Raw genomic sequence first — 18,643 nt, forward strand, 5'->3', positions numbered from 1 at the left:
ATCAACGTCACCCACCTTGACAATATTGATAATCTCCAGAAAAATCAACGCAAAATCGACCATTATAACAATTAAATGGAACTCAACGTCGCTCCTATCAATACGGGTATTGTATCTGTGAGGTGCCGATGTTAGGACCCACGTTTATTTACGTTTATTATTCAAAGACTGGTAGCACTTGTGACCGTGGTGTGGTGTAATGTAGCGTAATACACGCCGCGAACACAATGTTCCTCCTCTTAGGCGGTCTCGGCACCAGTGCTATATCGTTAAATATCAAGGCACAATCGATAGACATCCCATGAACAGAATTTTTTATCATTATGCAAAATAACGGTTTTATATAAAAGCACAATTAACTTTGTTTTTAATAATCATGTATGTTTCTCTGCGTGGGACGAGAGCTAGATGCTGCAGAATCGATCCCGTTACAGCTAGAGAGAGTTCATCAATATTTTTAATTAGCTCCATTACGTATCATAAATACTACGATGTTGCTATGATAGACCTCTTTATGGAGCAGAGGTTGTCTTGACCTGAAAAAAGTGCAGATCATTGTAATAGAGGTTTTTATAAAACATCACCTGAGCTGGTGTATTTATTGCCAGGATTCGTCACCACACAGCTGTATTGAACTGTACGTATAATTATATTTAGTAATCGTATGCTTCCTACTATGAAATATCCTTCTACCTTATCAAGGATACTGCAAACCAACTTCCGTTCGTGTGCGATTTACTTTCGCGGATTTCGCGATCCAAATGAATTCGCGAAAGTTTATCTCCGCGAATAAATAATTACTAAATATATATTGAACGTAAATTGTAATTTATTTTAATTCCGCGAAAATTAATCTCCGCGAACTTGAAAATGAAATCGCGAAATTTAATAGCCGCGAAAGTTTACAGTAATAGAAATGACGTGTCTTCAACCTGAGCAAGCGTTGATGCACACACAGAGTCTGGAGACCATAGAACGAATGATTACCAGAATTATCTTGATAGCGTAAATTAATTCAGAAAAAAATTCAGCGTTTGCTTTCCAGTCAGTTCTCAAATAAACAGCACACAAACGGGAAAAAGAGTGCAGTGGATTAAAAAAAAATACTTATAATTTAATCTAACATCTTTTCACATTCCCAGTTCAGATACCCTTTTTGAATGATTGATAATGTGCACAGGAAATATCACCATGACGTTTCAGCTTCTGTAACAACCGACACCATATTATACTTTACCTATGGCAACTTTTCGTTTAGAATATATTCTGGGTTTTCGCTCACCTTGGACAAGTGGGGCGGGACCCAATTGGGGAAATTGAGGTAAATCATTTGATTCGCTACTATTCATAGAGCTTCTGACCAAATTTGGCCAGAAACATCCTCTAGGGAAGGGGAGCAGAATTTATATAAATATTGGCTCCGAACCCCTGGAACAAAAAGAGTGGGGCCCAATTAAAGATATCAGAGGTAAATCTTTAAAAATACTTCAGAAAAGAAATCATGGCCCTGTATTCAAAACATTACTTGGCATTACAAACCATATGACCGATACAGGCCCTCTGCGCCTCTTGGTTCATACAGCTTGGTTTCTAATCTAATTGAAATGAGACTCATTAGTTCTATACGTTATAAAACGTGTTGCCATTAAATGTTGTATTGATTAACTGTGTTGTAATAGAAAGTAAAGTCTGTTGAAAGTTCTAATGCACCGTTATAAGAAGGGGCATGTTAAGTCAATGATGCATCGAATCGAAACTGTATCTGATTTCTCAAGACCTTGAAATTTCTATTCCTCATGAGTATTGAACTGTTTTATCACCTTTTGAAATATGTTATCATTGACATTGAAATATATTTTATTATCATTCATCTAATACAAAGATTCAAATATAAACTAAATATATATGAGAAAGTGAAAGAAAAAAATGTCGATGAATATTGCAAGAACGGGGAACATGTCAAGATTTCTGCAAAGCGTTCATACACTGCGTTTTTTATTTGCAGTTTGATAAAATGAAATGAGTGCGATCAAAGTGTTAATGATACATATCCCCCTGAATTATCGAATAACAGTTATATTTATAAGGTGATATTATAGCAGTGATTGTGTACATTAGTTTGGACCTACAACGTTCGATATATATATATATATATATATTAATTACACGACTATAATAACAGTACTATCGGTTGAGGAGATGGTCTTATCATACGTTATAATTATGGGAGTAAGTGTCAGTCAAGCAGTTAGAAAAGCTAACTATTATAGCACGTTAATAGATAGGATAGATAAATGTAATTAAAGAAAAGAAAGCATACGATAAAGAATCAATATATAGAAAACATGCCTTAAAACGACTACTTTATGCATTATACAATGTAACAATATACAGTATCATTATATCGTTATAAATGGGTCAAAATTGCCAACGGCATATACAGAGACCTCAACGTAACAACTACCAGATATCCATGTCGAAAGGTGTGGTATTGGAGGTAACATTTAGTTTTATTCTGGCATTATCTTAGAAACTAGGCCTTGGTGTAAAGATACATAATACAGAATGAACCTTTAAATCGACGTTTGTTTTGTGTAACTGTGTACTTAATCAAGTCATAACCAAATAGATAAGAATTGTTATCAAATTGAGCACTAAAGTTGGTCAAATACAGACCATTCCTCTGTTAACATGAAGGCCATTTATTGTTATCATTCTATTCATTCATATCAAATCTCCTTTCTCAGCGACTCTTTCTAGGCAACATAAGGTCATATAGTTTTTATAATATTCGAACTATATACAATGCATTCACAAACATTCAGCTGACATCAGCGTTTGCTGTCTCTTTCCGTGCACCGATTCTTGTTTCTACATCCTTTGATTTGTTGTGTAGAAAATCAATAAGATCGACCATCATTTGGAGATCGATGAGGAAGAATCCGTGAAATGGGAAGTCGAGATCGCTGACAACACAGCAGAGGAGGGTGAAGGACACGACTGTTACTATACACATAGCCAGCTCCATACGGTAGGAGTCGGCCTGGATCAGTAGTACGCCCAGGAAACTGAAATAACCCAGAGTCTCCAGGAAAATCCACCTGTAACAGACAAACATAGATTACAATGACATGAAAACAGAAGCGCGCAGGATTAAAGAGTGATTTGAAATATATATGTACAAGCAGTAATAAAGTGGTTTAAACATCTAAAACACAGAAACACAAATAGGTGTGAATTGGGTTTAAAGGCATAAAACCTCAGACATGAAGAAATAGATTTATACTATAGATACATTCTTTATAACGTTTTTAATGTTACAGATCAAAAGTGACAATTTTGTCTAGACATCACATTTATACACCGTTAACACGAAGTACAATCAAACAAACAGGATAAATAGGCGAAATTAAAATAAAATGAACCTTTCAGATCAATAACTTCATTAATCAACTAACAAAATATTCCCTGGTCTTTATTCCATGATACTAAAAATTAGTACATCACATGATAATTACTAGGAATGCGATTGGATAACAGCCATGGTCTATTTTGCGACATTTCCTTGTCCTTCTTGACTACGGGAGACTATACCTGACTACGGAAACTATACCAAAGTATAGTCCCCCGGGAATGAGCACGCGACCAAATATATAACGTCATAATGAATGTCATGTGACGTACTAAATCTATTATGACCCTTTCCCTTGGGAACAGTTCTCCTAAAGTCTTCGACTCGGGGACTATACCTCGTCAGACAACACTATACGAGAACAGTTCTCTCTGGAAAGGGCCATAATAGAATAATATAACCTGTGTATCTAGTCTTGTTCTGTTTGTAATGTGAGGCATAAAAACCTCTAGAAAATGACCTTAGAATCACCTTGCAATATATAACCCCATACTCAAAATTGTATTTCACTAGGGTATAAGTCAATTTTAGGACTAGTTAATAGTTCACATTCAATGTCTACACACGGATTGTGTTAAGGCTGTATGGAAACACACAAGGCTCGGAGATCGAACTACCATAGTGTTTAAATTTAAACCATGCTTATATTCCTATAAATAAAGCACGATTTCTAATAAATCCAAACAAACGTACGCTACCTACATATACAGTTATTATTTAACCATGAATACAAAGAGGAAAACTATTTATTGTGAAACAGGTCACGAACAATGTAAGAACAAAATGCATAATGGATCAAATTAACATATGCAAAATATAAATAATAAACACGGGGTCACAGCGTCACAAAACATACCCTTGCTTCAGGTTTAAGACCCAAGTGAAGAATCTACGAGTCAACAGTAATATTTAGGGTTAGGTCGGATGCATAGACGTATCCCGTATCTAAACGAGTCAAGTACTCCTCCGCTCCGTGAGTCAATGATATAAGTTGCTTGAGCGTTTACAAGTCCAAAAGCCATACGTGTATATTCATAAAGACCAAGCCGTCCTTTAGTAAAAGCTGTCCTCTATTTGTGATGATCTAACAACTCCACTTGGCGATATCCAGACTTCATATCTACCACTGAAAATAGTCGACTTCCGGCCAGGGAGTCAAGGATCTCGTCTACTCTTGGGAGAGCATAAGCATCCTTCACTGTGCGTTGATTAAGCTGGCGATAATCGACACAAAGGCGAAGAGAACCATCGTTATTACGCATAAGTACCACATTAGAAGTCCATGGAGAATGGGAACGTTGTATCACTCCTGGAAGAGCTGATGGCTATGGTTCCACACTTCCTTCAACATGGAAGGTGGTATGCGTCAATGGAGCTGCTTGTATGGGATCTCGTTGGTCAACTTTATGCGATGCTGTATCAAGGTGGTATTGCCCAATTCAATGCCACTTGCAGAAAAAATGGGTCTAAACTTCTCCAAACGCTGACGACCACGAGCAACTTCTCCCCAGAAAGTCCTTCAGTGTGTAACTCAACCCTATCTAGGATATCTGCTTAGCCTCTGGTTCCTCTTCTAACTTTGATATATCCTCTACTGACACAGGTTCCTCTTCTATCTTTGATATATCCTCTACAGACACAGGTTGTAGTTCACACAAGATAGCTTTGGACTGTACATTCACTGTCCTCGTAGACATGTTACTGATGCGTATCTTCATAGGATCACCACTTATAGGTCTTATAGGATAAAACAGCTGCCGTCATATCTAAGGCTTGGGGAATGGCAGACTTCTCAGTAGGTTGGACTAAGGCACAAAGCTGATGGTAGTTAAGTTTCTTGCAGAGAGTTCCTTCCAATACAGCATATGTGTTCGGTTTAATGGTGACAGGTGAAGAACTTGTAGATCTTATGACTGTCGCGATAACTCATTATCCCTGATTGTCACACACCGAAAGGCAAGATAAAAAGGCGTTGTTAATCTAGCACACTGTCAGTAGGAAGGCCCAAACTGAGCCACAATAATTCTTTAGTGCCCAAATTAAAAATGTCAAATGATTGTCAATGTAAAACTCGAAATATGTTGACTGTCAAAGAAATACCAAAAGTCAACAACCTCACATCACGCTTAATGTGTTAATACATTTAGTAGTACTAGTTAGAGAGCAAAGGAAAAACAGGAAGAAATAAAAGGTTTTTGCATCGGACACAGACACGGATACCATGTATGACCGAAGACAATACGTCGGATAATGCAAATAAACCAACAGATAAGTTCTTGCCTTAAAGAAAAAATACTTATCCCAAAAGCACAAAAAGTTCCTGTATGCACAAAAATAAATAATGCAATACCCACTATCAATTACTTGAGCGTACTACTACAGAGTTAGACACATCAATATATAACACAATTAATACAAAGCAAAACTTACACTGTTAATCACATATATGTATAGAAGAACAACATAAGCGAACAAGTAAAGCGGTGAAAGGAAAATAAAAGTACAAAAACAAAAACACAAAAAACACTAGCAAATTAATACGTGAAGACAATATATAAATTAGACAAATTAAACCTACATTTTATCAAAATAAAAATGCAAAAAGAAAGCACACAAATATTTAGTGTTACTGTGTACCGTGTACTATTTTGCTCTGGAATCACATCCTGATGACCTGCAGTCGTGAGGTACCAAACGGAAGGTTTTCTCAATACGACCTCCATAGGACTTTGATCTTCCGTTAATACAAACTATAGATGTACTGGTGGTCGAATCGTTCAAGACCATAGAGCAAGGACAGTGTTTTTTACTTTTTTTTCTACTATATAATAAGCTGTAGAAGTACACTCCACTTTGCTACTTTTCACAATCATCCAATTGCCATAAATTACAACATGCCACACATTCACATTTGATCAGGAAACACCAGTCGTCAGGAGAATCTCGTGACTGGCCTTGACATTGGCGCCTGTGACGTTGATATTTTGTAGCATGGTACGGTGACCATGTAAAAACAATTTAATCAAAGCCAGTTTCCTGTATTTTATCAATTTAATATGCTCGTCATCATAGCGTTTCAAGACGGGCATACGTGATATTGGAATCACATGGGCCATTATGATGTCATCGACGACGCTGGAGACATCATCAAAAATGTTCAAAACATCATCAAGATTATCTAAGGCCTCGTCCAATTTTCTCTGGAATGTTTTGCGTGACACTTTCAAACCGAATAGAACTCGGGTCCAGCTGTACCGACCAAATATGATGTCGACTTCGCTGAATATCTTCGCGTCCCTCCTCTTAGATACGCTTCCATCCAGCACAAGTAGGCAGTACAGATCCTCAGACGTCCATTGAATATGTGAACAACGGTCATTTGGCGGACCCAATGGGTTGGTCCAGCTACAGAAACGAGTATACCAACTTCCGCCAGGCAATTAATTAATCTCATCCTTAACAAAGGGCTGAATTGCTAACTTTAGGTGTTTTCTACAGGTAGGCCTTCATCAGGTTGCAGGGTTTCCCCTGCTGGTGATGTGGTGTTTTAGCGATTTGTGGGATGAATAACGCTTACAAACTCCAGTACTTAAATCGCTTTATGATAGTAGTTTCATGGTATGGGAGACTTCTCATGATGGTTTCATGCAGACGTTTGAAATATGACAGATGCATCAAGACTCAAATACTTTTATATTTTGCTGATTTTTTTTTCTTTTTGAAGTTATGATTGGTTTAGTTTTATTAGTTTAACGTCCTATTAGCAACCGGGAACATTTAAGGACATGCCAGGTTTGTTGGGAGAGGAAGGCCTAGATGGTTTGATGTTCAATGAGATATTTCACAGGGAAGCGGATTGTCAGCAGTAATTGTATCTAGTTTTTATCATTGTACAGTTATGGGAATTCCTGTAAATTCCTACTCAGGCTGACGATTTATATTAACTTCTAACAAGGTCAATGGTCTCAAATGTATGATACATGTGAAAACTACTGTAAAAATCTAAGGTTCATCTTTATTTGCTGCACAACAAAAGTTATTAAATTTTATCAAGATAAAAATAAGAATGTGGCATCGAAAATACATTTTCATTAGCTTTGTTGTGCAGATTTGACTTCAAAAACGCATACACATCAAGTCACTTTTTACCTTCCAATGCATATTGACGGTTGCGAATTATATCATGCAAGTAAGGCATTTATGAAGTATATGTATGTGTTCCGTGAATCTAATGTACTCACTGAAATATATGTATGTGTTCCGTGACTCTGATGTACTCACTGAAATATATGTATGTGTTCCGTGAATCTGATGTACTCACTGAAGTATATGTATGTGTTCCGTGACTCTGATGTACTCACTGAAATATATGTATGTGTTCCGTGACTCTGATGTACTCACTGAAATATATGTATGTGTTCCGTGAATCTGATGTACTCACTGAAATATATGTATGGGTTCCGTGACTCTGATGTACTCACTGAAATATATGTATGTGTTCCGTGAATCTGATGTACTCACTGAAGTATATGTATGTGTTCCGTGACTCTGATGTACTCACTGAAATATATGTATGTGTTCCGTGAATCTGATGTACTCACTGAAATATATGTATGTGTTCCGTGACTCTGATGTACTCACTGAAATATGTGTATGTGTTCCGTGACTCTGATATACTCACTGAAATATATGTATGTGTTCCGTGACTCTGATGTACTCACTGAAGTATATGTATGTGTTCCGTGACTCTAATGTACTCACTGAAGTATATGTATGTGTTCCGTGACTCTAATGTACTCACTGAAGTATATGTATGTGTTCCGTGACTCTAATGTACTCACTGAAGTATATGCATGTGTTCCGTGACTCTGATGTACTCACTGAAGTATATGTATGTGCTCCGTGACTCTGATGTACTCACTGAAATATATGCATGTGTTTCCTGACTGGTGTACTTACTGAAATAGATGTATGTGTTCCGTGAATCTAATGTACTCACTGAAATATATGTATGTGTTCCGTGACTCTGATGTACTCACTGAAATATATGCATGTGTTCCGTGACTGATGTACTTACTGAAATATATGCATGTGTTCCGTGACTGATGTACTCACTGAAATATATGCATGTGTTCCTTGACTGATGTACTTACTGAAATATATGCATGTGTTCCGTGACTGATGTACTTACTGAAATATATGCATGTGTTCCGTTACTGATGTACTTACTGAAATATATGCATGTGTTCCGTTACTGATGTACTTACTGAAATATATGCATGTGTTCCGTGACACACCCACTCTCGGCTGACATGACGTTGAGGTCGTGGAGACACTGTAAGACCTCGGCGAACACTATCTGGTCTACAGGGACTGTTTACTGCGCTGATCACTGTTCAGAGGTTTCAGTAGCCCCCAGATATTTACTGTAGAAAAACAAAACTAGGAATTAGAACATGTTTTAGAATTTCGTTGATATCAATCAGTTTGTTTTTCTCATCATATATCTTAAATCTGACTCATTACACGAAATCGCCGTCATTCAATAGTTTCAATTAGCAGGTGACAAAGATATTGTTTAAGTCATATGTGCCGTAATTTCTACTTATAAATGGAAAGAATGAATTGTCCAAATATTCAAACATTTTGAGTATTATAAATCAAATAGTTCAAAATGAATTCTGCAGTATTGCCAATGGTTTATGTCTACACTGATTACACAAGGTAGAATTATGAAGCTAGACATTGGTCTACAACAATATGTCACATATTACAGCGTCATAGGTACAGTGTACAATCACTTCCAAAACATGTTTTCATCTAAAGGTTCTTAATTAATAAAGGTAAATTATTTCAGTTTTTTGTTTTCTTAATTTTTTTCATGTTTTTGTTGTTGTTGTTTTTGTTGGGTTTTTATCCATTAAAACTAAACTTTTGAATTACGGACAACCAAACAGCAGGTGATAATTTTCGATCCGTCATAACACATGAACTGTACATTACACATCTACAAAGCCCATGTAACAAGGACGTACCCGGCACACAGAGGTCCTCCATAGTCTGTATGCGGTAGATAATGTTGATGATTTCGTCTTTCAGTGTGTGTAGAACATGAAGAAACGTCCGATGGGAAATCGACTCCATTGATTCTAATAACAACACCAACTTTTTCATACTCCATGTCTGGCCTTTGAGTTTAACTTCTATATTAGTGTGTTTTTCAAACACTTCTTGGAACGCGAAACCAAACATGATGGCATACACCATCCCAGACGGGACCAAGAAGCAGCTTAGTGAATCGTTCACATTCGGAGGAGATTTAAAATAGGGTTTTGGCCAGAAATAATCAGTGATCGGCGAATACATAAACAGTGTCATTGGACAGAACAACAATGTTAGGGCTGGTGGTGTGACCATATACAGTAAACTAAGGCCATTGTTCTGGAAATAGCGCAGTTTGTCAATAGCATAGGTGTCTCTATCTGTGAGGAAGACGGGAAGGTTGGCGGGGTCACTGTCTACAAAGTCCTTATACTCATACACAAATGTGGACGGGTGGAAATTCTTCTGTGTGGGACGCTTAAACTTCACCCTCCTCCTCTGCCAAAGGAGATACAGTATCAGGAACACTGCAAACGCAATATTAAAAACACCAAATCGTTGTATATGTGGATACAGTATCAGGAACACTGAAAACACAATATTAAAAACAAACAAATCATTCTATACGTGGATACAGTATCAGGAACACTGAAAACACAATATTAAAAACAACAAATCATTCTATACAGGGATACAGTATCAGGAACACTGAAAACACAATATTAAAAACAACCAATCATTCTATACAGGGATACAGTATCAGGAACACTGAAAACACAATATTAAAAACAACAAATCATTCTATACAGGGATACAGTATCAGGAACACTGAAAACACAATATTAAAAACAACAAATCATTCTATACAGGGATACAGTATCAGGAACACTGAAAACACAATATTAAAAACAAACAATCATTCTATACAGGGATACAGTATCAGGAACACTGAAAACACAATATTAAAAACAACCAATCATTCTATACAGGGATACAGTATCAGGAACACTGAAAACACAATATTAAAAACAAACAAATCATTCTATACAGGGATACAGTATCAGGAACACTGAAAACACAATATTAAAAACAACAAATCATTCTATACGTGGATACAGTATCAGGAACACTGAAAACACAATATTAAAAACAACAAATCATTCTATACGTGGATACAGTATCAGGAACACTGAAAACACAATATTAAAAACAACCAATCATTCTATACAGGGATACAGTATCAGGAACACTGAAAACACAATATTAAAAACAACAAATCATTCTATACAGGGATACAGTATCAGGAACACTGAAAACACAATATTAAAAACAACAAATCATTCTATACGTGGATACAGTATCAGGAACACTGAAAACACAATATTAAAAACAACAAATCATTCTATACGTGGATACAGTATCAGGAACACTGAAAACACAATATTAAAAACAACAAATCATTCTATACGTGGATACAGTATCAGGAACACTGAAAACACAATATTAAAAACAACAAATCATTCTATACGTGGATAAAGTATCAGGAACACTGAAAACACAATATTAAAAACAACAAATCATTCTATACGTGGATACAGTATCAGGAACACTGAAAACACAATATTAAAAACAAACAAATCATTCTATACGTGGATACAGTATCAGGAACACTGAAAACACAATATTAAAAACAACAAATCATTCTATACAGGGATATCAGGAACACTTAAAACACAATATTAAAAACAATAAATCATTCTATACAGGGATACAGTATCAGGAACACTGAAAACACAATATTAAAAACAACCAATCATTCTATACAGGGATACAGTATCAGGAACACTGAAAACACAATATTAAAAACAAACAATCATTCTATACAGGGATACAGTATCAGGAACACTGAAAACACAATATTAAAAACAAACAATCATTCTATATTTGGATACAGTATCAGGAATACTGAAAACACAATATTAAAAACAATAAATCATTCTATACAGGGATACAGTATCAGGAACACTGAAAACACAATATTAAAAACAACCAATCATTCTATATTTGGATACAGTATCAGGAACACTGAAAACACAATATTAAAAACAACAAATCATTCTATACAGGGATACAGTATCAGGAACACTGAAAACACAATATTAAAAACAAACAATCATTCTATATTTGGATACTGAAAACACTATATTAAAAACAATAAATCATTCTATACAGGGATACAGTATCAGGAACACTGAAAACACAATATTAAAAACAACCAATCATTCTATATTTGGATACAGTATCAGGAACACTGAAAACACAATATTAAAAACAATAAATCATTCTATACAGGGATACAGTATCAGGAACACTGAAAACAATATAAAAACAAATCATTCATACAGGGATACAGTATCAGGAACACTGAAAACACAATATTAAAAACAAACAATCATTCTATACAGGGATACAGTATCAGGAACACTGAAAACACATTATAAAAAACAAACAATCATTCTATATTTGGATACAGTATCAGGAATACTGAAAACACTATATTAAAAACAATAAATCATTCTATACAGGGATACAGTATCAGGAACACTGAAAACACAATATTAAAAACAAACAATCATTCTATACAGGGATACAGTATCAGGAACACTGAAAACACAATATTAAAAACAACCAATCATTCTATATTTGGATACAGTATCAGGAACACTGAAAACACATTATAAAAAAACAAACAATCATTCTATATTTGGATACAGTATCAGGAATACTGAAAACACTATATTAAAAACAATAAATCATTCTATACAGGGATACAGTATCAGGAACACTGAAAACACAATATTAAAAACAACCAACAATATTTGATTCTATATCTATACAGGGATACAGTATCAGGAACACTGAAAACACAATATTAAAAACAACAAATCATTCTATACGTGGATACAGTATCAGGAACACTGAAAACACAATATTAAAAACAACAAATCATTCTATACAGGGATACAGTATCAGGAACACTGAAAACACAATATTAAAAACAACCAATCATTCTATACAGGGATACAGTATCAGGAACAGGAACACTGAAAACACAATATTAAAAACAACCAATCATTCTATACAGGGATACAGTATCAGGAACACTGAAAACACAATATTAAAAACAACCAATCATTCTATACAGGGATACAGTATCAGGAATACTGAAAACACAATATTAAAAACAACCAATCATTCTATATTTGGATACAGTATCAGGAATACTGAAAACACAATATTTAAAACAACAAATCATTCTATACAGGGATACAGTACCAGGAACACTGGAAACACAATATTAAAAACAACAAATTATTTTGTACGTGGATACAGAATTTCAAAATTATTGTTCATTTACCGGTATTACTATTAATAAGTGAAATAATTTCTATGTACATTTCCTGATGAAATTGCATTTAAACAAGGGGCCACAACACGTGGCAATATTTCACTGGTAGAAGGGAATAATGCATGGAAGATTAACAATAGGAAAGGCACAAGGATATAATGTCCTAATGTATTCAGAACGAGTACAGAAAGTTAATTTAGGGTTGGCTTGCAGAACGTAAATTAAAGTAAATAGTCGGTGACTTTAATGACAGATGTTTATCTTAGAACAGTCAACCCTCCAATAGTGAAATATGACAACGTCTATTAAACATATGTAAACAAAATAATATGCACCAAATAATAGACCAACCAACTCACATTACAAACACCATTGCCTACATACTTGATCTATTTTTTGTTGATAAACCACATTTCGTTGTAAATCATGGAGTAAATTCCCCGCTCTGCGAGCTCGATCATTGTACCATACACTCTAACACTGTATAAAGTACCTCGACAACAGTCCTACGAAAGAACTACATGGAATTATAAAACAGCGGATATTGCAGGTCTGAATGATGCTTTTATCTCTGCACACATCGACATATTTTTGGTGTATTTGATCGACTAGATGGCATCATAACAAATGTAAATAAATTTATAATTGATACATGTAAATCATTCATTATAAGTAAAAAAAGTTACGATCCGTGATAAACCTTTGCTTACAAACGAAGCATTTCGATCTAGAGACAGGTTTGTAAAGCTATTTCAGCGTACCAAAAATGACTACGACAAGTAAAGATATCAAGTGGCACGAAGAGAAGCAAATCGTCTTAAACGAGAAGCATTAAAACGATACAATGAAACAACATTAACTAAACTCACTAACAGCAACACAAACAAAAGATTCTGGTCGATCACCAAATCACTTCTCGGGAAACAATCAGATCATTTAATTCCTCCTTTAATCAAAAACAACAATATAATTAACGACGATAAAGAAAAAAAGCAGAATTATTCAATAAACATTTCTTTGACCAGTGATGAAAATGCTGAAATTACTTGTATCACTGATATCGAAACAACTCCAGAAAAGGTGTGTAATATTTTTAAATCCTTGAACACAAATAAAGCAACTGGTCCTAGTGGCATAGGCAATTTTATATTGAAACATTGTTCAGAATCACTGTGTCAAAATTGGTCTCATATTTTTAACATTTCCCTTAGATTGGGTTGCTTTCCAACCATATAGAAAACAGCTAGCCCAGGTGTGTCCTATCCGCAAGAAAGGCACCAAACAAAATGTGACAAATTACCGTCCTATACCACTCTTTCTCATGGTAAACAATCTTCTCATTAAGGAAAATTCTAGTTAAAAAAAAAAAAAAAAAAAAAAAAAAAAAAAACGATTCTACAATTAACCAATTATTAAAGATTACTTACAAAATTTACAAAAGCATTGATGAGACATAACGCACAATGTTCGGTCACTTTTACGTCACGCCGGAATTTCTTTGGAAAAAGTGTTGAACAGTAAAATAATATAAGCGCAATACTATTTTTTTAAATTAAAAAACAGAAAGGATATATTTATTCAATTACGGGAGGACTTTTATCAAAATATTTGTAATATTTATGTTTCTATTGATGTGTTTTTGTTGAGAAAATGACGTTTTTTGGCGCGACAGATGTAACACGCACCTGTATGCGGTTTCAGTTAAAGTGTCACTGTGGTCATACTGAACACCACATGGCGGTAAAATTTGACAAAGAGATTCCCCAAAAACGAACTATCGTGATGTCATTTCGTTATAATGAATTGTGACGTCATACTTCAAAATGGTGGACTTTGTTTGTAGACTTGCCGATCGACAGATCCGAAGAGAAAAGATAAAAAAGTGAAAAAAACACAAATACACACAGTACAAAACGGTACTAATACATGAGATAGAGACATGAATTGTTAATATAAAAATACGTTTTTCTTCTATTTTAATAACATGTCAGAAAATATAGACTGCGACGTCGTTCTACTTTTTTATCGAACAAAACCTTTGTCTTGCAGAAATGACACAAAATGAAATTCTTAAATTGACTGTTCTGTCACGCAAGTTCACGACGTTGAAAAATGACTTTATATTAGGAAGTATGTTTTCTATTCAGAATAAAAAAAAAAGGTTTTGCTCAAATATACGTGTGCGAAATCTCTACTGAAAATTCAAAAAAGTATTCGAAAAATTGCGTTTTTTCTTTGTCTTGCAGGTTTGCCGAATGTCGGAAATGACGTCAATTGCGCTCGTCATGTTATATAAGATAATTACGTCTTTTACATTAAATAACGTTACATAAAAGTGACCGAACATTGTGCGCGACGTCTGACGGAAAAGATGTATGTTCCGTCTTTTAAAACGTTTCCAAGGCATTTGATAAGGTATGGCATGAAGCTCTTATATATAAACTAGAGAATATAGGTATTCAAGGAAACCAACTTAATTGGCTAAAAAGTTATCTTACAAATCGAAATCAATTTGTTGTTTTAAATGGCCAATCATTAGAACGTAGGTATACCATCTCGGGTGTGCCCAAGGGCTCTATACTTGGCCCTTTACTATTTTTGATATATGCCAATGTCATTAATATAGGGATTCTTTCAGATATTAATTTATTTGCAGACGACATTTCTCTCTCTTCAGAAATTTACAACCCAGAATGTATTAACAAGTTAAATAATGATCTTTCTACTCTCTCAAAATTGGACAAAGCGTTGGTTCGTAACTGTTAATGCAATGAAAACAGAACTTGTCATATTCACCAAACAGCGCATTCTGAACAACCCTGATCTTCAGCTCAATAATGTCACAATCAATCACGTCAACACACAAAAACATCTTGGCATATCATTATCAGGAAACCTAAACTGGCATGTGCATATATATGATATTGTAGCAAAATGGCTAATGAAATATTGAACATATTGCAGTCATTGTCGTACAAAATACCACGTGTCTTTTTTGAAAAGCTATATAAATCTATGGTAAGATCTATCCTGGAATATGGTTGTATACTCTTTGATAACTGCAATCAGCATGAATCCGACTTTATTGAAAGTGTCCAGCGACGGACAGCTCTAATATGTACAGGGGAGTATAAGGTAACAAAATGAGCTTTGCTGAGAGCTACTTAGCGATAGAAGGAAGCATTATAGACTTAAAATGTTATCTAAAATTAAACATGATCTCGTCCCTCCATACTTGAAATCACTCTGTCCACTCCTTTCACATCGCACTCCAAACTAAAATTTCAAAAATTGTAATACACTACCTCCAGTTCCTTCCAAAAAACATGCTATCACCAATCTTTTTTAAGAACTATTAGAGACTGGAACAATCTTCCCGGACGCATAAGAAATAAACCCACTCTTAACTCCTTTTCACAAGCACTATTAAAGCTTTTGACTCTATAATCAAATCTAATCAATACGCATTGTCGTGGAAAAGGTAAAATCAATACGCATTGTCGTGGAAAAGGTAAAATCAATACGCATTGTCGTGGAAAAGGTAAAATCAATCATTGTAGATTAAAAATGGGCCTCAGTGCCCTCAACAAAAAAAGATTCTCTTACAAGTTGACACGAAATAAATTATTGTGATTTCTGGAAAGATACTCCTGAGGATGAAAAATATTTCTTTTTGTTATGACCTAGATTCATCACCCCACGTAAAAACTTATCCAAAATACTTGTAAAGAGCTGGTTCCAAATGAATGTCAATCCTGACCTTATCATTAATCTCGTACCTTATGTTTGTCAAAATCTATACATGGCTCTGAAGATAATACCGATTCATCAAACAAAATTATTTTTGATTCCGTTTTAGAATATATCATTGACTCAAAAAGATTCTAGATAATTTTTTCTTTACATTCACATTCCATTCCCCATTTCCTCAGCAGTTACATTGCTATCTCCCCCTCCCCTCTCTCTCTCTCTCTCTCTCTCTCTCTCTCTCTCTCTCTCTCTCTATCTCTCTCTCTTTGATTTCTATCTCCCCTTTCTCTCTTTTTTTGTCATGGAATGTTTGTGTGAGTGAGAGTGTGTGTGTGTTAGAACGGATTTCAAGTCGAAAACGGTTATAACGGGTGATAATTATATAACGTATTTGTGTTAATTAAATAAATCGTTTGTTCAGCATATAATTAACAAAATTCTAATTAGTTGTTTGAGCTATGTATCTTAAAGCGATTATTATACCTGTATACCAGGTGTCTGTATTCTACATACCAAATGCCCCAAGTGCCAATAAAATCATAGGTGGCCACATTATTTCTGAAACTGATGGCTCTGACTGTGCTTCTGCTTCTACTTCTACTTCCGGTGTAGTAAATTCTGCAAAAGGTATCAAGGTTATTTCCGCTTCCGGATATTGTAATCCAGTAACTTCTGACTCCGGTTCGGCAGTTCCTTCAGATTCTGGTTCGGCAGTTCCTTCAGATTCCGGTTCGGCAGTTCCTTCAGATTCCGGTTCGGATAGTTCCTTCAGATTCCGGTTCGGCAGTTCCTTCAGATTCCGGTTCGGCAGTTCCTTCAGATTCCGGTTCGGCAGTTCCTTCAGATTCCGGTTCGGCAGTTCCTTCAGATTCTGGTTCAGCAGTCGCTTCTGACTCCGGTTCAGCCGTGGTTTCTGGCTCCGGTTCGACCGTTGTTTCAGACTCCGGTTCTGCCGTTGTTTCTGACTCCGGTTCGGCCGTTGTTTCTGACTCCGGTTCGGCCGTTGTTTCTGACTCCGGTTCGGCCGTTGTTTCAGACTCCGGTTCGGCCGTTGTTTCAGACTCCGGTTCGGCCGTTGTTTCTGGCTCCGGTTCGGCCGTTGTTTCTGACTCCGGTTCGGCCGTTGTTTCAGACTCCGGTTCGGCCGTTGTTTCAGACTCCGGTTCGGCCGTTGTTTCTGGCTCCGGTTCGGTCGTTGTTTCTGACTCCGGTTCGGCCGTTGTTTCTAACTCCGGCTCGGCCGTTGTTTCAGACATTGTTCAGGTTGTCAAAATGATTTCTATTCCACGTTGTTTATATATGACTTCTGTTTAATCTGTTGATTCTAGTTTCTATTTTGATTTGTTTTTTGGTGACCAAGGCGATGGTTACCGTAAATAATGCATAACTTCAATTTGGAGATGGTCCCATCCATCATGTGTTCAATCCTATCTGAAATGAAAAAAGTGATATCAGTTTACATGTGAGACCAAATCCTCACAGTGTTCTATACAGCGCTATATATGAAGTTTGCACATGTAAAGGTAAATGTACCGATATATCCTCAGTTACTACTACCATTTCGATCCTGATTTTATTCTCGAAGATCATGTATAATCCTTTGGTCACAATAATCGACCGGTATCCGGGGATAGAAGGAAGGATACTGGTGGTTTTGCCATTTTTCCGACATCAGATAACACCGATCAAAAATTTGTCACACCTCATTTACATAAAAAGGAGGCTGTGCGGTACTCGTAAGGCGTCTGTTTCGACAGAGAATTTTTGGGGTCCGTTGAGGAAGTGAATAGCGACCGAACATACAATGCTAATCGGACGATTATCATATGATGTCCGGGCGATAACCGGCCTGTTCAACGGACATCGTACGAATATCGCCCGGGCATCTTACGGATAACGAACGATAGTTGTATAAGGCCCGGCCGAATGCCGGACGGTGTCATTACAGCTCGATATCCGGCCGAATATCG

The 18,643-nt window shown here is 35.9% G+C and overlaps 1 pseudogene; it reads right to left on the minus strand.

Moving 5' to 3' along the window:
• Nucleotides 1-1,936: 1,936 nt before the first annotated feature.
• On the minus strand, nucleotides 1,937-18,233 carry LOC138334041 (uncharacterized; annotated as a pseudogene).
• Between the last annotated feature and the right edge of the window lie 410 nt (nucleotides 18,234-18,643).

This window comes from Argopecten irradians, chromosome 10 (genome assembly GCF_041381155.1).
Source record: "Argopecten irradians isolate NY chromosome 10, Ai_NY, whole genome shotgun sequence".
Classification (NCBI taxonomy): Eukaryota; Metazoa; Mollusca; class Bivalvia; order Pectinida; family Pectinidae; genus Argopecten; species Argopecten irradians.